Here is a 17,140-nt window from a genome sequence, read left to right as displayed (position 1 = left end):
GCACACACTATAAAGAGACTCCTCTCAACTCTCTGGAAAAATTTTGCCTGGCTATATAATCTATTTTCCTGTATTACAACAGTTTATTTTACACTGGGGACTGAGTGTGTATTGTCATGCTGTCCTGCGTTATTGTTCTCCTGAGTAGAACAACAGGTGGCTCTGACAGTACAGGCCCCGCCACGTCTCCATGACAACCCCCAGCACATTGTAAATAAGGTCAGAGTTGATGGGAGCCCATTGAGATCTAAATCGATAAGGGGATATTTTCTACCTCCCCTAGCAGGCACTGTGAGGCCCACCTTTTAGTCTGTCTCTGATAAGATGTATGTGTATGTGTCAAGGAGAGGAGAGGTTCCGATGACAGCTGGGGACTGACACAATGGAAGCCTCGAATGTGCCTTCACCACACACGTAGTTTGTGTCAGTCCAGACACACTTACAGACACTGAAACATTGACACCACTGCTACTCAGGAGAAGGCCAGAGGAAAAGCCTTCCCACCCACCCGCAGCACTGCTCACTGATTGAAAACACAGACCCGCACGGAGCCAAGGACACATTGAAAGGAGTCTGAGATGTAGTCCCGTGGTTGCCGTGGTCGGACAGAAAACAGTCCCACAGGAGAGCATGCCTCAGTGAAGGTCCAAGCATAGAGCAGTATACTTCTGGAATAGAATGCTGGGTTTTAAAGGGGTAAAAACATGCTGTGAAATTCAGTGATTCTTTGAAAAATACAGTTTTCAATTATTTTCAGAGTTGACTGGCAAATTATCATAGAATCTTGACATTGTTTTGAATACTGCTATGCTCCTATCAGACCACCATTTTGATTCCCCACATGCAAATCAAATGCCTTGTCCTAAGGTACCAGAGCAGGTGACATGGTCACTCGGACTCTATTGTCATGCAGAATAGACCACCTGAGTCAAATAAAAACTACAATGCATTTTACTCTGTCACCTTGTGTCACCTATTGTTTAAGCTGTGGGTGACGTGGGTACCAGTGTCTTCAGTAAAACTAAGTTCCTGACTACATGTAGGGATCAGCTTTCCAAAGCTGTCCTGGTGAAGGTAGATTCCATAGAATGACATATAGAACTCTAGGATGTGTATGGTAGATGCTATTAGGGTCTTACTGGCCAGTCGCTTTCAACTTGGGAACTGTCTATACTTCATGTTCCCTTGTCAAGGTTTTCACTCTCTTCATAAAACAACAATCAACCAATCCCAAACTGACTAACCTACCCCTGGGCACTTGAAACAAGTTAACCCCCCCATCTCTCTTCTCTCTCCTTCCTCTCTCTCTCTCCTTCCTCTCTCTCTATCTCCACGAGGACAGTCCCAGACTCCTTAGGGATCAGTTCCCTGACAGGACCATCTGGCCAAGTGTGTGTGTGTGTGTGTGTGTGTGTGTGTGTGTGTGTGTGTGTGTCATTAGGGGTAGGTTAAATTTAGCAGCGAGGCTGATATCTGCATGCCAGGTCCTATCTGTCCCTTTGCCCCCTCCCCCTCTCTCTCCTTCCCTCCCTCCCTCCCTCTCTCTCTCCTTCCCTCCCTCTCTCTCTCTCCTTCCCTCCCTCCCTCTCTCTCTCCTTCCTTCCCTCCCAAGTCATTTCTCTCCACTGCACCACACTGTCCTTCTATCCAGTCCTCTATCACAGCAGCGTCTCATTCCCCCTCTTTCTGTCTCTCTCCCTCCCAGGCACGCTCCTCTCTCCGTCAGCATCGGCGGGAAAGTGATTCACCCCCCTCCTCCTCCCCCATCGCTCTAACTGGATTGTACAGACAGAGGCAAGCTGAGGACACAGGAGAGGAGAAAAAGGGCTCGATCAGGGAAGGAAGACGTGGAAACACTACACACTGGATAACATTTCCTCCCTGCTGGCAGGAGGCTACAGAGCAACACAGTGACACTGCAGCACAAGCAGCAAGCAGCAGTCTGGACTACAGCTTTGACTCACCGCTCTCTGAGGTAAGACTGGTTGTCAGCTACACGCTGCAGCTAAACCCAGAGAGGGAGGTCAAACTACAGGGACTTCTCTCTCTGTACCCATGACAACCCTCTTTGTCTACAGTATTTCATTCAGTTTATCATGTGCATTCTGCAGTGTATGGAGACAGGCTGGTGTTGAGTGGGTGTTGCTGTGACGGTGTTGTGGCTCATCAGACAGGGCAGGTAGACTGCATGAAGGGAACATGTAGTGACCACATAGACCACTCTGCTCACTGTTGTATTCTCAGTGAGATCTGCTGAGGGAGTTGGTTTACAGATCCACTATCAATCCTATTGACTCCTGTTGATTTGACATCTTTGCATCATTATTGATGTTTTGGGTGCATATCTGCATGAGTATTGATGTTATGTTTTTAAATCTGGATAGAATATTGTACTGAGAAAAAGGTGCTGTCTAGAACCGAAAGGGTTCTTTGGCTGTCCCCATAGCATATCCCTTTGAAGAACCCTTTTGGTTCCAGGTGTAACCCTTTCCACAGATGGTTCTACATGGAATCCAAAAGGGTTCTACCTGGAACCAAAAATGGTTATCCTATGGGGACAGCCGGAAAACCCTTTTGGAACCCATTTTTCTAAGGAGTGTAGATCAGTTTCCAGTTAAACATAATCCCATGTGATTGACTGCAGCTAATATGAACATACCTATCGATTTTCAACTGAGAAGTGCAGGAAGTAGTTACCACCTGGTCCACTGGGCAGTAGTGACGTTAAGTTCTGATTACCTTCTAGTCAATTTCCTTACCACACATTAAAGACAAAGATCAACAAAGATGGCCTATGGATGTTCTACATTGAAGTGGTACAGTGATAGCAGCAGGGTATTTCCAAAGGGCAGCGGGTCCAGGCTCGGGGCCCTGTGCGTCTCAGATCACCAGGGGACTGTGGGGGATATGGAGGGGCCGAGCCAGATCGGGTTATCAGGCCTTCACCCAGCAGGTCCGTTTTGAAAGTGCCGTCCCAGAGCAAGGAGAGGGAGGCGGATGCCTGGCCGTCAACAATACATTTTAGCAGCGATCAGATTCTTCTGGCTGTGGATCAGACTGGCGCAAACATGGCGCCCAAAACAAGCCCCTCTGTGTTTGGTCGTCATTTCTCAAGCTAGAGCAGATCATTCCCACGTTTAGAGTAGCTCATTTAGTGGGTACAGAACGGTCAATATGTGACCCAAGAGGAGTCGGTCGTTCAGGGTTCCTAACCTAAAGACCATTACAACTCCTTCAACATTGTTTACATTTATGTTATCAATTCCCGGGAGGCTCCAGGGTTTGGCATGGCAACCCTACAGTGGTAAAGCACATTGGATGTTTGTGTAACATGGAGCAAGGACCACATCATCTTCGGTGACATTACAGACATTTTAGGTTGATCCATCTTGCTTTAAGTGTGAACATTAACAGTCACCAAGGCATTCGGTGTCAACGCCTACCTTTCTCCTTCTGGACATACTTTCTATAGTTCAGAACTTTATGTCAATCCCTCCAGCGTTAAGACTGAACATTAGAGATCATCAATCCATGCATAAAACAGGAATGGTCGGTGTCTGTCTTCCCTCATCTAGAACCTGCCGAAGCTCCATGCTCTTCTCTAGACATGCCCCTGATAAGCCTAACACTAAACCTAAACCCAACACTAATCTATGCTGTAAGCAAATATTTGTCCTGACAGAAGGACACCCAGCAATGCTCCATATGAACTTTTAAAAGGCTTGAGACCCAACAGAGTGGTTTGTGAGTCCAAGCAACAGGCTAACACATACAACCAGGCCTGACCTGAAATACTTTAAGAAACGAGGAGATGGGAAACGTCATTGGATTCATATTAACGACCATTGTGTATCTTGCCCGTATGTTGTCAATGGGCCGTGCGGTGCATTCTGGGTACAATCCCACAAGGAGTGCCCTCCTTCAAGGAGTCAATGGGAGTCAATTGTGCGCCAGCTCCAAAATCCAACATTAGCATGAATTACGTGAACAAGAAACACAACATTATAAATCTTATCTGAGATGTAAGATAATTAACTTGTTCTCTGTAATATCATATAGCTTTGAAATCGTGACATTTTGTACTTTTGAGGACAATAGGCAGGTTTCTCGACTCATACCTTCATACCATTTTATTATTACGTGTTTTACTTTTCCGTAAACATTTCACTGTTAGTCCACACCTGTTGTTCACGAAGCATGTGACCAATGCAATTTGATTTGATTCCATTTTGATTTGACTTTTAGAAGGGATTGCTTGACGATTAGCTTAGCAACCGCATGACAACATGAACGTGATTGGTTGACAGTCTGCTGGGTGGGGCAGCATAGTACTTTCCTCTATTCATTGGCCAATAAGTTTCCCATCTCCTCATTTCTTAAAGTATTTCTGGCATGGCGTGGCCTGTCTGTGGTGCCTGCCTCCTCTGGCGTTGTAATCTGACTGTAAGCCTGGGATGTGGTGAGACAGCTAGGGCCTAGGGAGGGTCTGGGGTTGTGTGGATGTGGTGAGACAGCTAGGGCCTAGGGAGGGTCTGGGGGGTGTGGATGTGGTGAGACAGCTAGGGCCTAGGGAGGGTATGAGGGTGTGTGGATGTGGTGAGACAGCTAGGGCCTAGGGAGGGTCTGGGGTTGTGTGGATGTGGTGAGACAGCTAGGGCCTAGGGAGGGTCTGAGGGGGTGTGGATGTGGTGAGACAGCTAGGGCCTAGGGAGGGTCTGAGGGGGTGTGGATGTGGTGAGACAGCTAGGGCCTAGGGAGGGTCTGGGGTTGTGTGGATGTGGTGAGACAGCTAGGGCCTAGGGAGGGTATGAGGGTGTGTGGATGTGGTGAGACAGCTAGGGCCTAGGGAGGGTCTGAGGGTGTGTGGATGTGGTGAGACAGCTAGGGCCTAGGGAGGGTCTGAGGGTGTGTGGATGTGGTGAGACAGCTAGGGCCTAGGGAGGGTCTGAGGGGGTGTGGATGTGGTGAGACAGCTAGGGCCTAGGGAGGATCTGAGGGTGTGTGGATGTGGTGAGACAGCTAGGGCCTAGGGTGGGTCTGAGGGTGTGTGGATGTGGTGAGACAGCTAGGGCCTAGGGAGGGTCTGAGGGTGTGTGGATGTGGTGAGACAGCTAGGGCCTAGGGAGGGTCTGAGGGTGTGTGGATGTGGTGAGACAGCTAGGGCCTAGGGAGGATCTGAGGGTGTGTGGATGTGGTGAGACAGCTAGGGCCTAGGGAGGATCTGAGGGTGTGTGGATGTGGTGAGACAGCTAGGGCCTAGGGAGGATCTGAGGGTGTGTGGATGACAGTGGCTCGTAAAACTTTAAATCAAAGGTCGGGCTCATAGTAATGGAACAGTATCAGACCGTCATTACTATGAGCTGCCCTCTCCTCACCAGCCTCCACTGGTGTATGCCCAGGTTACATGGGAAGTCCCAGTAGGAGTGTACAGTATGTGTGGGGTGAACAAGGGAGACATGGGGGTTATATATTTGGGCTTATAAATTCCATTGGGCCATTTGTGCAGAGTGATGGATTGGATGGGATACTGATGCAGTGTTGAGCCCATGGTTTCCGTAGAGACTGTTACCTTGGTTTGGCACCGGCATACTCTGCCGTCTGGTTCCTTCAGTGTGATTGACAGTTTGGGGGAAGTGGGGCAGTAATCAGTACATCAGACTGACAAGCATTAGTCACACCTCCTGCTGTCTAGCGCTAGAGGGGAAATGGGTTAGTTAAGTGTTTCCCTTCAGAGTTGTGTGTGTTTGTGCGTCCGTGCAGGTATCAAATGAATACATGAACAGGTACAGCTGATGCTGCTGTACGGCCAGATATGAAGCCATGTCTGCAGGCAGTGAGATCGTCACAAGTTACTGCCACCATCATTCTGTCTCATTAACATGTGTATGTGAGGCCGTGGCCCCTAATAGCAAGCATGGCTGTAGACTCCTCCCGTCTTCCCCTCAGCCAAATCCCTTCACTAAGGGTTTAAGGGGGGCTGGCCGGAGTGTTTGCCAGGCTTCATTAACACTTCATCTGTCTGCTCATGACAGTAGTTGGATTCTGCAGTAACACTTCTTTGGCCCCAATTGCAGATGAACTGAAACCACACAGGGAGTTTCTTCAGAAAGTTGACACAGGTGTTGACTGCATTAAAACCGACATCAAGCTGCCCCTCCTACTGCTGTGGACATTGATACTGTGTATGCAGGCTTTTGTTCCAGCTCAGCACAACCACAACCACACCCACAGTACCAGTCAAAAGTTTGGATACACCTACTCATTCAAGGGTTTTTCTTTATTTTTACTATTTTCTACATGATCCCATGTGTTATTTCATAATGTTGATGTCTTCACTATTATTCTACATTGTAGAAAATAGTAAAAATAAAGAAAATTCCTTGAATGAGTAGATGTGTCCAAACTTTTGACTGGTACTGTAATTCAACAAATCCAATAGCACCAAGCCCTGGACTCACTGAACCCAGTGTGTTAGTGCTGGACCAGGTCTTGTGGTTTGTCCATCATGTGGTCTGAGGGAGGCCATGGAGGGGGCTGGTCAGAGAGACAGGGGCTAGAGAGGGGCCGGGTTTGAAATGGGGGCTGGTCAGAGAGACAGGGGCTAGAGAGGGGCCGGGTTTGAAATGGGGGCTGGTCAGAGAGACAGGGGCTAGAGAGGGGCCGGGTTTGAAATGGGGGCTGGTCAGAGAGACAGGGGCTAGAGAGGGGCAGGGTTTTAGATGGGGGCTGGTCAGAAAGACAGGGGCTAGAGAGGGGCCGGGTTGAGATCGGGGCTGGTCAGAGAGACAGGGGCTAGAGAGGGGCCGGGTGTGAGATGGGGGCTGGTCAGAGAGACATGGGCCAGAGAGGGGCCGGGTTTTAGATGGGGGCTAGTCAGAGAGACAGGGGCTAGTGGGGGGCCGGGTTTGAGATGGGGGCTGGTCAGAGAGACAGGGGCTAGAGAGGGGTCGGGATTGAGATGGGGGCTAGTCAGAGAGACAGGGGCTAGAGGGGCCAGAGTTGAGATTGGGGATGGTCAGAGAGACAGTGGCTAGAGAGGGGGTTGAGATGGGGGATGGTCAGAGAGACAGTGGCTAGAGAGGGGCTGAGATGGGGGATGGTCAGAGAGACAGTGGCTAGAGAGGAGGTTGAGATGGGGGATGGTCAGAGAGACAGTGGCTAGAGAGGAGGTTGAGATGGGGGATGGTCAGAGAGACAGTGGCTAGAGAGGGACTGAGATGGGGGATGGTCAGAGAGACAGTGGCTAGAGAGGAGGTTGAGATGGGGGATGGTCAGAGAGACAGTGGCTAGAGAGGAGGTTGAGATGGGGGATGGTCAGAGAGACAGTGGCTAGAGAGGGGGTTGAGATGGGGGAAGGTCAGAGAGACAGTGGCTAGAGAGGGGGTTGAGATGGGGGATGGTCAGAGAGACAGTGGCTAGAGAGGGGTTGAGATGGGGGATGGTCAGAGAGACAGTGGCTAGAGAGGGGGTTAAGATGGGGGATGGTCAGAGAGACAGTGGCTAGAGAGGGGGTTGAGATGAGGGATGGTCAGAGAGACAGTGGCTAGAGAGGAGGTTGAGATGGGGGATGGTCAGAGAGACAGTGGCTAGAGTGGGGTTGAGATGGGGGATGGTCAGAGAGACAGTGGCTAGAGAGGGGTTGAGATGGGGGATGGTCAGAGAGACAGTGGCTAGAGAGGCGCTGAGATGGGGGCTGGTCAGAGAGACAGTGGCTATAGAGGGGTTGAGATGGGGGATGGTCAGAGAGACAGTGGCTAGAGAGGGGCTGAGATGGGGGCTGGTCAGAGAGACAGTGGCTAGAGAGGGGTTGAGATGGGGGCTGTAGCGGGGGTTGACCAGTGCCAGCGGGATCTGAGCCAAGCACATGTAGCTCCCCAAAGAGCAGCGAGGTTGCTTCCTTTTTAGACCAGGTATCCTGTTTCCTTACAGAATGCCACTGGTGTAGTCTCTGGGAAAAGAGCTCTCTCTCTCTCTCTCTCTCTCTCTCTCTCTCTCTCTCTCTCTCTCTCTCTCTCTCTCTCTCTCTCTCTCTCTCTCTCTCTCTCTCTCTCTCTCTCTCTCTCTCTCTCTCTCTCTCTCTCTCTCTCTCTCTCTCTCTCTCTCTCTCTCTCTCTCTATATATATATATATATATATATATATATATATATATATATATATATATATATATATATATATATATATAATCTGAAGAGAAATTCTAATGTTGTTCACCCCCACATCTCCTTCTGCCTGCCAGCCACAATGTTGTGCCTTGCTGCACATTGAAGTTAAATATCAGCATGTTTATTTTTAATCCTCTATTTGTCATTTAGAATCACAGCATAGCTTCACGCTGCACTGCAGTCGTTGTATCTGTGGGTTGAAGGAGAATTCAGAGCTGTAGGGACTTCTCTCTCCCCAGTTAGAGAATATGTAGGGAGGCAGAGAAGTGAGTTGTTTACTAGTCCCTCTTGAGACCTTCTGGCCTAGCTACCAGAGTGACCATGAGCTCTGTCAAAACAAGCCTGCACTGCAGTATTTACACAGTGCAACATACCTTTTTCCCTACAATCAAGTCAAATCACACAATGGTCTTTGGGTGCTGCGTTGTAGAAACAGCTGATAGACTCATCTCACAGATAGGTAGAAATAGGTACACTCTTAGAAAAAAGGGTGCTATCTAGAACCTAAAAGGGTACTTCGGTTGTCCCCATAGGGGAACCCTTTGAATAACTATTTTTGGTTCCACGTAAAACCCTATGCGGTTCCATGTAGAACCTTCTGTGGAAAGGGTTCTACATGGAACCGCATAGGGTTTTACCTGGAACCAAAAAGGGTTCTTCTAAGGGGACAGCCGAAAAACCCTTTTGGAACCCTTTTTTCTAAGATTGTACAGCTTTCAGGATGAGACAGGTGTATGTAGTGGTAGTGATATGGCGTAAGTAAACAAATATACACATTAAATGGTTGGTCTGATTGTATCCTGCTCAGACTCCTAAAGCCACAGAGCAGGCGGGGAGCATTGGCCACTTGCTGTGTCTATACACAGTACATTAGGCCTGGAGTGATGGATGAGCGTCCGTGCTGCATTAGACACTCAGCAGCAGATGAAAAGGTCTCATTTTAATGTCTGAATGTGCCGTGCCTGTGGAATCCTATAGCTGGGGTGTTACAGGGTGAATCCCCAGCTTCTAAACGTGTCAGAGGAGGCTGGACCTGCTCTGAGGTCCAGACTAAGCCTGGTTTGAGACATATTGCTGGTGAGCTAGTGAATTAAGAAGGGATTAGGTTTTAGGCTGATTGGATGAACCATTTCTGGATTGAACATATACAGTACATTCGGAAACTATTCAGACCCCTTCACTTTTTCCACATTTTGTTACATTACAGCCTTATTCTAAAATTGATGAAATAGTTTTTTTCCCCGTTCACCAATCTACACACAATACCCCATAATGACAAAGCAAAAATAGATTTTTAGACATTTTTGCTAATTTATAAAAAATAAAAACACAGAAATACGTTATTTACATAAATATTCAGACCCTTTGCTATGCGATCCAAAACTGAGCTCAGGTGCAACCTGTTTCAATTGATCATCCTTGAGATGTTTCTACAACTTGATTGGAGTCCACCTGGGGTAAATTCAATTGATTTGACATGGTTTGGAAAGGCACACACCTGTCTATATAAGGTCCCACAGTTGACAGTGCATGTCAGAGCAAAAACCAAGCCATGAGTTCGAAGGATAGGATAAGACGGCACAAGTACTGGGTTCCTTGCTAAATTTTACATTTACGTCATTTAGCAGACGCTCTTATCCAGAGTGACTTTCAAATTGGTGCATTCACCTTATGATATCCAGTGGAACAACCACTTTACAATAGTACATCTATATCTTTTTTGGGGGGGAGGGGGTTAGAAGGATTACTTTATCCTATCCCAGGTATTCCTTAAAGAGGTGGGGTTTCAGGTGTCTCTGGAAGGTGGTGATTGACTCCGCTGTCCTGGCGTCGTGAGGGAGCTTGTTCCACCATTGGGGTGCCAGAGCAGCGAACAGTTTGGACTGGGCTAGTGAATGCGAGCTAGTGAAAGAATAAAAGGTCATTGAGTTCCAATTGGTTAAAAACGGCCCCACTGGTTGCAGTGACCCTTGTTGTTGTCCCGTCTATGACATCACGTCGCTAGGGACGGTCATACTAAAAATGACAGACAGCGTATCTTGTCACAGCCACACCTTGTGCCACTCTGGAATTCATCAAACGTCAGGAGCAATTATCAGGCTATTTTCTCCCCCTAGAACATGTTCCCCTCAACCGTTCCCTTCTTATTTAAGGCTACTGATTGACTGAGGCATGTTACACACACACAGCACTGGATATGAGCTCTGGCCTCCAGGACACAGCATGGTGCAGTGTCAGGGCCCAGAGCTACCCATGAAGTGTGAGGAGGGTACAGAACACCGTCTGTCTGCCATATAGTCCAGTTAGACCTTATAACAGGCCTGGCTTAAGCTATGGTCCAATCTCTCTTAGACTGCAGCTTTTCTCCACATCGTCTTTCCCTCAGGATACCAGTAAAGGAAGTAGGGCACAGTGGTGTGGAACATTCAGATAAAAATATATTTAGTAGAACAGACATGGCTCTATTACATGTAGAGTAAGGAATCTTGTCAGCTCTTTTTATGACATGTCTATCTGAATGTGACCCAAATTACCTGCTAGGTGGTTTTGGTAGTTAGGGGCTCGCTGTTGGTAGCTGTTTTGTTTATTTGGATCCTCATTAGCCTTTGCAGAAGCAGCATCTACTCTTCCTGGGGTCCACAGCTATATCGATACCACAACAGATCACTTAGATCTACAGCCATGCTTCGCTAGCTAATCATTGCCAGGAATAATCAACCTGGGCCAGGTTTCCCAAAAGTGTTGGCATTTAGTCTTACGAGCGTTTTAACGATGCATCTTTCCTACAATGGCCGAAGATGTAAAATAGGTTTCCCAAAACACCACGCAGAGAGAACGTTCGCTAAGTGCGTCATTGAGGCATGGGTCGATACTGATAGGATCGAAAGGCAACGCTGCTCTCGGATCAGCTTTCTCTATTCAAATCTTACCTTAACATTCTAATTATTCCACAGTACTGACGATGGATCAGCTCCTAGAAAGATATTATCACCTATGGCTGCAAATATTAGGCGGCTTATTATAATGCTTACTCTATAATAATGCACTAAATCAAGATTTGGCACATCATTGCGCACGTTGTTACACATCATGAAATATATTGAGACAAATTATAGACAGTAGCATACAAGTATCAAAATAGAACTCAATTGATTGAACATTAAATGTATTGCATTCTGATTTACATAGGCCTGTAGCCTACTGTAGGCAACTTTGTATTTGTAGTCAACTTTGTTGTGAAGTTATCAGCAGTCACAGAGACAGATAAAACATGGGATTCTATGTTTAGCGGAGATCATCTGTGTGTAAAGTGACTTGGGAGGGCAAAAAAGCATCTAACGACGCACTTAGCTGTTCTACGAGTAGTCTGAGCCGGTCGTTAGATTAAGAGCGTTTTCAAGTGCAAAGTTAATAGATTTGTTAGCGTAAAGGTTCAAATCTCCAAACGGCAGACACCAGCCAGTGTTAGTCAATACATTACGATCAATACAAGCGAGTGGTTTTAAATAGCCGATCAATTCCCTCTTTCCCAGCGAGTCAATCAATGAGGAGATGCTTAATGCTTAACTAATCACCATCAAGGGGGAAGAATGACATCCATTGTGACCTTGACATCTGGTCAATGGCCTAATTGGTTACCTCAGCCTGCTGCGCTAGCAAATAACAATATGTGTTATTCTTAGTAAAGACTTCAAAGCTTATTGAACTGATATTGTAGCTGTCCAAATTCTTAGATTCATGAGATTTCAGTCTGACGGACCGACAGGCAGACAACTACCCTTGAGGGTCTGTTGCCGTGGGCAACAGTGAGCTAAACTGGTTAGAAATCAACTATGGATGTTTTCACTGTGTGGCTAACCATTTAGTTTGATTGAAAACAACACATGGATTAAACAGAAAATATTACAATCACAGTGTCAGCCTGGTATATGTACATGTATGTACATGTATTTACGTATAGTTGAAGTCGGAAGTTTACATACACTTAGGTTGGAATCATTAAAACTCGTTTTTCAACCACTCCACACATTTCTTGTTAACAAACTATAGTTTTGGCAAGTCGGTTTGGACATCTACTTTGTGCATGACACAAGTAATTTTTCCAACAATTGTTTACAGACAGATTATTTCACTGTATCACAATTCCAGTGGGTCAGAAGTTTACATACACTAAGTTGACTGTGCCTTTAAACAGCTTAGAAAATTCCAGAAAATGATGTCATGGCTTCAGAAGCTTCTGATAGGATAATTGACATCATTTGAGTCAATTTGAGGTGTACCTGTGGATGTATTTCAATGTATTTCAAAGCCTACCTTCAAACTCAATGCCTCTTTGCTTGACATCATGGGAAAATCAAAAGAAATCAGCCAAGACTTCATAAAAAAAAATTGTAGACCTCCTCAAGTCTGGTTCATCATTGGGAGCAAATTCCAAACGCCTGAAGGTACCACGTTCATCTGTACAAACAATAGTACGCAAGTATAAACACCATGGGACCACGCAGCCATCATACTGCTCAGGAAGGAGACGTGTTCTGTCTCCTAGAGATGAACGTACGTTGGTGCGAAAAGTGCAAATCAATCCCAGAACAACAGGAAAGGACCTTGTGAAGATGCTGGAGGAAACCGGTACAAAAGTATCTATATCCACAGTAAAATGAGTCCTATATCGACATAACCTGAAGCCACTGCTCCAAAACCGCCATAAAAAAGCCAGACTACGGTTTGCAACTGCACATGAGGACAAAGATCTCATTTTTTGGAGAAATGTCCTCTGGTCTGATGAAACAAAAATATAACTATTTGGCTATAATGACCATTGTTATGTTTGGAGGAAAAAGGGGGAGGCTTGCAAGCTGAAGAACGTCATCACAACCGTGAAGCACGGGGATGGCAGCATCATGTTGTGGGGGTGCTTTGCTGCAGGAGGGACTGGTGCACTTCACAAAATAGATGGCATCGTGAGGAAGGACAATTATGTGGATATATTGACGCAACATCTCAAGACATCAGTCAGGAAGTTAAAGCTTGGTCGCAAATGGGTCTTCCAAATGGACAATGACCCCAAGCATAATTCCAAAAGTTGTGACAAAATAGCTTAAGGACAACAAAGTCAATGTATTGGAGTGGCCATCACAAAGCCCTGACCTCAATTCTATAGAAAATTTGTGGGCAGAACTGAAAAAGTGTGTGCGAGCAAGGAGGCCTACAAACCTGACTCAGTTACACAAGCTCCGTCAGGAGGAATGGGCCAAAATTCACCCAACTTATTGTGGGAAGCTTGTGGAAGGCTACCCAAAATGTTTGACCCAAGTGAAACAATTTAAAGGTAATGCTACCAAGTACTAATTGAGTGTATGTAAACTTCTGACTCACTGGGAATGTGATGAAAGAAATAAAAGCTGAACTAAATTATTCTCTCTACTATTATTCTGACATTTCACATTCTTAAAATAAAGTAGTGAACCTAACTGAACTAAGACAGGGAATTTTTACCAGGATTAAATGTCAGGAATTGTGAAAAACAGTTTAAATGTATTTGGCTAAGGTGTATGTAAACTTCCGACTTCAACTGTATATGTAAATTACAGATATCGAAATATATGTTTAAACCTGATATGTACAGATTTAAATATATGTACAAAAATATATGGGCATATTACAAAATTGGCCATTTTCATATACTTCTACATAGAGGTTTATACACTGATTATACAAAACATTAAGAACACCTGCTTTTTCCATGACCAGGTGAATCCAAGTGAAAGCTATGATTGGTTATTGATGTCACACAATCCACTTCAATCAGTGCAAAACACCACTTTGGAAACTTAATGCTAAGGTAGCAGAGGTCAATGAGACTCGACGAAGTTGTGAGTGTGTATTTTACACATACATTTCACAAATAATGTACATATATTTTATTTATTTATATATTTGATAAATACATCTTCCCAATATATTTAAATGTATTAGGTATATATTTAACCCCCCACCCCCTCCCCCCGTAGTGGGGCGGATCGAGTGACCCTAATTATAGAAGGCAGCGGGGCGTTGGGCAGGCGTGGATTACAGAGAGATCATCCCGCCTCAAGTCTGGGCACATAAACACACCTTTATTTAGCTAGTTAAGTCAGTTAAGAACAAATTCTTATTTACAATGACGGCCTACCAAAAGGCCTCCTGCAGGGACGGGGGCTGGGATTAAAAATAAATAAATAAATAAATAAATATATATATAAATACTGCTCCAAAAAATAAAGGGAACACTAAAATAACACATCCTAGATCTGAATGAATGAAATAATCTTATTAAATACTTTTTTCTTTACATAGTTGAATGTGCTGACAACAAAATCACACAAAAATAATCAATGGAAATCCAATTTATCAGCCCATGGAGGTCTGGATTTGGAGTCACACTCAAAATAAAAGTGGAAAACCACACTACAGGCTGATCCAACTTTGATGTAATGTCCTTAAAACAAGTCAAAATGAGGCTCAGTAGTGTGTGTGGCCTCCACGTGCCTGTATGACCTCCCTACAACACCTGGGCATGCTCCTGATGAGGTGGCGGATGATCTCCTGAGGGATCTCCTCCCAGACCTGGACTAAAGCATCCGCCAACTCCTGGACAGTCTGTGGTGCAACGTGGCGTTGGTGGATGGATGATGTCCCAGATGTGCTCAATTGGATTCAGGTCTGGGGAACGGGCGGGCCAGTCCATAGCATCAATGCCTTCCTCTTGCAGGAACTGCTGACACACTCCAGCCACATGAGGTCCAGCATTGTCTTGCATTAGGAGGAACCCAGGGCCAACCGCACCAGCATATGGTCTCACAAGGGGTCTGAGGATCTCATCTCGGTACCTAATGGCAGTCAGGCTACCTCTGGCGAGCACATGGAGGGCTGTGCGGCCCCTTAAAGAAATGCAACCCCACACCATGACTGACCCACCGCCAAACCGGTCATGCTGGAGGATGTTGCAGGCAGCAGAACGTTCTCCACGGCGTCTCCAGACTCTGTCACATGTGCTCAGTGTGAACCTGCTTTCATCTGTGAAGAGCACAGGGTGCCAGTGGTGAATTTGCCAATCTTGGTGTTCTCTGGCAAATGCCAAACGTCCTGCACGGTGTTGGGCTGTAAGCATAACCCCCACCTGTGAACGTCGGGCCCTCATACCACCCTCATGGAGTCTGTTTCTGACCGTTTGAGCAGACACATGCACATTTGTGGCCTGCTGGAGGTCATTTTGCAGGGCTCTGGCAGTGCTCTTCCTGCTCCTCCTTGCACAAAGGCAGAGGTAGCGGTCCTGCTGCTGGGTTGTTGCCCTCCTACAGCCTCCTCCACGTCTCCTGATGTACTGGCCTGTGTCCTTGTAGCGCCTCCATACCTGAGCCACTTGTGTGGGTTGTAGACTCCGTCTCATGCTACCACTAGAGTGAAAGCACCGCCAGCATTCAAAAGTTATCAAAACATCAGCCAGGAAGCATAGGAACTGAGAAGTGGTCTGTGGTCCCCACCTGCAGAACCACTCCTTTATTGGGGGTGTCTTGCTAATTGCCTATAATTTCCACCTGTTGTCTATTCCATTTGCACAACAGCATGTGAAATGTATTGTCAATTATTGTTGCTTCCTAAGTGGACAGTTTGATTTCACAGAAGTGTGATTGACTTGGAGTTACATTGTGTTGTTTAAGTGTTCCATTTATTTTTTTGAGCAGTATATATATATATATATATATATAGGACAAAAAAACACATCACGACAAGAGAGACAACACTACATAGAGAGACCTAAGACAACAACATAGCAAGGCAGCAACACATGACAACACAGCATGGTAGCAACACAACATGACATCAACACGGTAGCAACACATCATGGTAGCAACACAACATGGTAGCAGCACAAAATATGGTACAAACATTATTGTGCACAGCCAACAGCTCAAAGGGCAAGAAGGTAGAGACAACAATACATCACGCAAAGCAGCAAGCACAGAGGCTTAATAACGGCAACACGAGCACTGCAACAGCTAGCCCCACTCCAACAGCTAGCACTGCAGCAGTTAGCACAGGCTAGGCTAGGTTAGGTTAGGCTAGCCCCACTGCAGCAGCCATCACAGGCTAGGCTTGACCCACTCCAACAGCCAAAGAGCATATATGCGTGAAGGCTAGGCTAGCCCCACTCCAACAGCTAGCAGGGCCGAATTAGCAGCAAAGCTAATAGCCATAGCCACGTCTTGCTCAACAGTGGGACATGTTAAGGACAAAGCATAGAGATGGTTCACAGTTCTGTCGAGCCATTTCTCTTTTTTTTGGCTTTCATGACTCCTACTCAGCAGAATGAATCCAGTGATATTTTATAATCCCATGTGGGTATTTTGTATAGGCCTGGTGTTTACTGAGAAGGAAGTGACCTTTGCAATATAGCCTAGTTGGCCTCTTCACATATGAGCCTTTCAACTGTGAGGATTGCCTGATAACATAACTGGTCTACATTCCTAGCATCAATGTGTTCTGTATTATTTTTTGTACCTTTATTTTACCGGGTATGTTGACTGAGAACACATTCTCATTTACAGCAATGACCTGGGGAATAGTTACAAGAGAAAGGAGGCAGGATGAATGAGCCAATTGGAAGCTGGGGATGATTAGATAGTCATGGATGGTATGAGGGTCAGATTGGGAATTTATCCAGGACACCAGGGTTACCACCCCTACTCTTACGATAAGTGCCATGGGATCTTTAGTGACCACAGAGTCAGGACACCCATTTAACGTCCCATCCGAAAGACGGCACCCTACACAGGGCAATGTCCCCAATCACTGCTCTGGGGCACTTTTGAGGATATTTTTTTAGACCAGAGGAAAGTGTGCCTCCTACTGGCCCTCCAAAACCACTTCCAGCAGCATAAGATCTTCCATCCAGGGACCGACTAGGACCAACCCTGCTTAGCTTCAGAGGCAAG

General features: G+C 46.1%; 1 protein-coding gene across 1 annotated transcript in view; it reads left to right on the top strand.

The window, feature by feature from the left end:
* The first annotated feature begins 1,631 nt into the window (after window positions 1-1,631).
* The window catches only part of LOC115196349 (filamin A-interacting protein 1-like), an 83,501-nt gene continuing 67,992 nt past the window's right edge, over window positions 1,632-17,140 (top strand). The window contains exon 1 of the mRNA XM_029757110.1: window positions 1,632-1,975. The gene's annotated coding sequence lies outside the window, so the exon portion shown is untranslated. The remainder of the gene's footprint in view (window positions 1,976-17,140) is intronic.

The sequence above is a fragment of the Salmo trutta genome, chromosome 6 (assembly GCF_901001165.1).
Source record: "Salmo trutta chromosome 6, fSalTru1.1, whole genome shotgun sequence".
Lineage (NCBI taxonomy): Eukaryota > Metazoa > Chordata > Actinopteri > Salmoniformes > Salmonidae > Salmo > Salmo trutta.
Note: the sequence above shows the minus strand (reverse complement) of the source record. Positions and strands in the feature narration are given on the sequence as shown.